General features: G+C 33.8%; 1 pseudogene; it reads right to left on the bottom strand.

The window, feature by feature from the left end:
* Positions 1–4346: 4346 nt before the first annotated feature.
* LOC112066418 (uncharacterized) lies at positions 4347–4441 on the bottom strand (annotated as a pseudogene).
* Positions 4442–4797: the final 356 nt, after the last annotated feature.

Raw genomic sequence — 4797 nt, 5'->3', positions numbered from 1 at the left:
TCTGACCACAATGCTATGAGATTAGAAATGAATTACAGGGAAAAAAACGTAAAAAACACAAACACATGGAGGCTAAACAATACGTTACTAAATAACCAAGAGATCACTGAAGAAATCAAAAAGGAAATTAAAAAATACCTAGAGACAAATTACAACGAAAACACATAGATCCAAAACCTATGGGATGCAGCAAAAGTAGTTCTAAGAGGGAAGTTTATAGCAGTACAAGCCTACCTCAAGAAACAAGAAAAATCTCAAACAAGCTAACCTTACACCTAAAGGAACTAGAGAAAGAAGAGCAAACAAAGCCCAAAGTTAGTAGAAGGAAAGAAATCATAAAGATCAGAGCAGAAATAAATGAAATAGAAACAAAGAAAACAATGGCAAAGATCAATAAAATAAAAGCTGGTTCTTTGAGAAGATAAACAAAATTCATAAACCATTAGCCAGACTCATCAAGAAAAAGAGGGAGAGGACTCAAATCAATAAAATCAAAAATGAAAAAAGTTACAAAAGACACCTCAGAAATACAAAACATCCTAAGAATTACTCCAAGCAACTCTATGCCAATAAAATGAACAAACTGGAAGAAGTGGACAAATTCTTAGAAAGGTATAACCTTCCAAGACTGAACCAGGAAGAAATAGAAAATATGAACAGACCAATCACAAGTAATGAAATTGATACTGTGATTAAAAATCTTCCCACAAGCAAAAGTCTGGGACCAGATGGCTTCACAGGTGAATTCTATCAAACATTTAGAGAAGAGCTAACACCCATCCTTCTCAAATTCCTCCCAAAATTGCAGAGGAAGGAACACTCCCAAACTCATTCTAGGAGACCACCATCACTCTGATACCAAAACCAGACAAAGATACTACAAAAAAAGAAAATTACAGACCAATATCACTGGTGAATATAGATGCAAAAATCCTCAACAAAATACTAGCAGACAGTATTCACCAACACATTAAGAGGATCATACACCATGATTAAGTGGGATTTATTGCAGGGATGCAAGGATTCTTCAATATATGCAAATCAATCAATGTGATACACCATATTAACAAATTGCAGAATAAAAACCATATGATCATCTCAATAGATGCAGAAAAAGCTTTTGACAAAATTCAACACCGATTTATGATAAAAAAAAGGAAAAACTCTCCAGAAAGTGGGCATAGAGGGAACCTACCTCAAGATGGTAAAGGACATATGTGAGAAACCCACAGCAAACATCATTCTCAATGGTTAAGAAGTGAAAGCATTTCTTCTAAGATCAGGAAGAAGACAAGGATGTCCACTCTCACCAAAATTATTCAACAAAGTATTGAAAGTCCTAGCCACAGCAATCAGAGAAGAAAAAGAAAAAAAAGGAATCCAAATTGGAAAAGAAGAAGTAAAACTGTCTCTGTTTGCAGATGACATGATAGTATACGTAGAGAATCCTTAAGGTCTCACCAGAAAATTACTAGAGCTATTCAATGAATTTCATAAAGTTGCAGGATACAAAATTAATGCACAGAAATCTCTTGCATTCCTATACACTAATGATGAAAATTCTGAAAGAGAAATTAATGAAACACTCCCATTCACTATTGCAAAGAAAATAATAAAATACCTAACGATAAACCTACCTAGGGAGACAAAAGACCGGTATGCAGAAAACTATAAGACACTGATGAAAGAAATTAAAGATGATACCAACAGATGGAGAGATATACCATGTTCTTGGATTGGAAGAATCAATATTGTGAAAATGACTATATTACCCAAATCAATCTGCAGATTCAATGCAACCTCTATCAAATTACCAATGGCCTTTTATACAGAAACCAGAACAAAAAATCTTAAAATTTGTATGGAGACACAAAAGCCCCCGAATAGCCAAAGCAGCCTTGAGGGAAATAAATGGAGCTCGAGGAATCAGACTCCCTGACTTCAGACTATACTACAAAGCTACAGTAATCAAGACAATATGGTCCTGGCACAAAAACAGAAATATAGATCAATGGAACAGGATAGAAAGCCCAGAGATAAACCCATGCACCTATGGTCAACTAATCTATGGCAAAGGAGGCAAGGATATACAATGGAGAAAAGACAGTCTATTCAGTAAGTCGTGCTGGGAAAACTGGACAACTCCATGTAAAAGAATGAAATTAGAACACTCCCTAACACCATACACAAAAATAAACTCAAATTGGATTAGAGACCTAAATGTAAGACTGGACACTATAAAACTCTTAGAGGAAAACATAGGAAGAACACCCTTTGACATAAATCATAGCAAGATCTTTTTTGATCCATCTCCTAGAGTAATGGAAATAAAAACAAAAATAAACAAATGGGACCTAATGAAACTTAAAAGCTTTTGCAAAGCAAAGGAAACTACAAACAACACTAAAAGACAACCCTCAGAATGGGTGAAAATATTTGCAAGTGCATCAGTGGACAAAGGATTAATCTCCAAAATATATAAACAGCTCATGCAGCTCAGTATTAAAAAAACAAACAATGCAATCCAAAAATGGGCAGAAGACCTAAATAGACATATCTCCAAAGAAGACATACAGATGGCCAAGAAGCACATGAAAGGCTGCTCAACATCATTAATTATTAGAGAAATGCAAATCACAACTCACACCAGTCCAAATGGGCATCATCAGAAAAATCTACAAACAACAAATGCTGGAGAGGGTGTGGAGAAAAGGGAACCCTCTTTCACTGTTGGTTGGAATGTAAATTGATACAGGCACTATGGAGAACAGTATGAGGTTCCTTAAAAAACTAAAAATAGAACTACCATATGACCTAGCAATCCCATTACTGGGCATATACCCTGAGAAAACCATAATTCAAAAAGAGTCATATACCACAGTGTTCATTGCAGCTCTGTTTACAATAGCCAGTCATGGAAGCAACCTAAATGCCCATCTACAGTCGAATGGATAAAGATGATGTGGTACATATATACAATGGAATATTCCTCAGCCATAAAAAGGAACGAAATTGGGTTATTTGTAGAGACATGGATGTATCTAGAGACTGTCATACAGAGTGAAGTAAGTCAAAAAGAGAAAAACAAGTATTGTTTATGAACGCATATATGTGGAACCTAGAAAAATGGTATTGATGAACCGGTTTGCAGGGCAGAAATAGAGACACAGATGTAGAGAACAAACATATGGACACCAAGGGGGCAAAGTGGTGGAGGGTGGTGGTGGTGTGATGAATTGGGAGATTGGGATTGACATATATACACTAATATGTATAAAATGGGTAACTAATAAGAACCTGCTGTATAAAAAAATAAAATTCAAAAATTCAAAAAAAATAAAGATTAGCACTGGTAGGTTTAAAAATCTTTCATTAGAAACAATATTAAAAAATCAACTTTAAAAACACATTCTGGAGTTATTATTAGAAAACATAATGCAGTTTTTAGAGAGATTGATGATTTCCATCATTTACATATATTGGGAGCCAGATACCTTATTTTTCTTATGATTTGTGTGAGAAATCTCAACCTTACAGATCTTACAAGTTCAAAGCACCTTATGTTAGCATTTGAAGTCTCCCCTGAGCAAATAATGGCAACCTAACAGAAAGATGAACCTGCACATCAGTGCAATGTATTTTAATATACCACATTTTTAAACCTACCGATATTCTCCCTGGAAAGTACCTGAGAGTATACATGGAATTATGTTCCGTGGAAACATATTAGGAAAGCTAAAAGTTTCTATCAGTGGAATTTGATTCTCTGAACATCAATAACTAGACATAAGTTTGAAATCCTGCACATAGACACTGACTTTGGGATATAGAATTTCTTCTTAGAAGATGCACCTTGTCGTGTTTCAAACTATTAGATATGCTAAGATTGGACTACATTACTTTGCCTAACTGCTTCTCATTATATCAAAAAGCATTCCTTTTTTCACATGTATTTTTAATTGAAGTTACAGTTCTCTCTAAGAACTGAGTGGAAAATGTTGTTTAGAACCATATTCAGCTATCATGGCATTTTCTAGGTAAAATGAATCATTTAAATAAGTTTCTCCCACCGGTCATTGTTCAGTTTCAGTTTTACATTTCAAAATAAAGAAAAAAAACAATGAAATGTAAAAACAATACCTTGTCTTTTTTAAAAAATTTGACATATTTAACATGTTACATTTTGTAAATTGAAGGTATGTAACATGCTACTTTGATACATTTGTATATTGTAACATGGTTGCCGTTGAAGCAACATTTATCATATTACTTGACTGTATTATAATGTTACTCTATATATTTATTATTGTGTGCATTAGATCTCTGTAGTTTATTTACTACTTGTTATAAACAAAGCTTCATGAATTTGCATGTCATCCTTGTTCAGGGTCCATGCTAATCTGTATTCTAATTTTAGCATATGTGCTGTGCAAGTGAGCACTTGATATACTGTCTTGAGTTACTGCAAATAAGATAAACTTACATCATTACAAACATCTGCTCTATGAGCAGCTAAAATATTAAAAATCAAGGTAGTGGACTGTGATAACTTGTGCAAAAATATAATTTAATAAGTGTTTTTTTAATTCAGAAACATATTCAGATAAGAGAAAGCCATAAGAATTTCAGTAGAATGCAGGGAGGATATTTTATTGAAAGAAAACTAGTAATGATGTGGGTTTTGCACTATATTATTTTTGTAAATACTCTGCCTACTACTTACATGGGTTAAGTAATATTTGCTACTCTTTGATGCTGGACTTGGTCATATAACTTGCTTTGAATAATTGGATGTTG

The sequence above is a fragment of the Physeter macrocephalus genome, chromosome 15 (assembly GCF_002837175.3).
Source record: "Physeter macrocephalus isolate SW-GA chromosome 15, ASM283717v5, whole genome shotgun sequence".
In the NCBI taxonomy this organism is placed as follows: Eukaryota; Metazoa; Chordata; class Mammalia; order Artiodactyla; family Physeteridae; genus Physeter; species Physeter macrocephalus.
The sequence above is the reverse complement of the archived record's forward strand: the minus strand, read 5'-3'. Positions and strand labels throughout refer to the sequence as shown.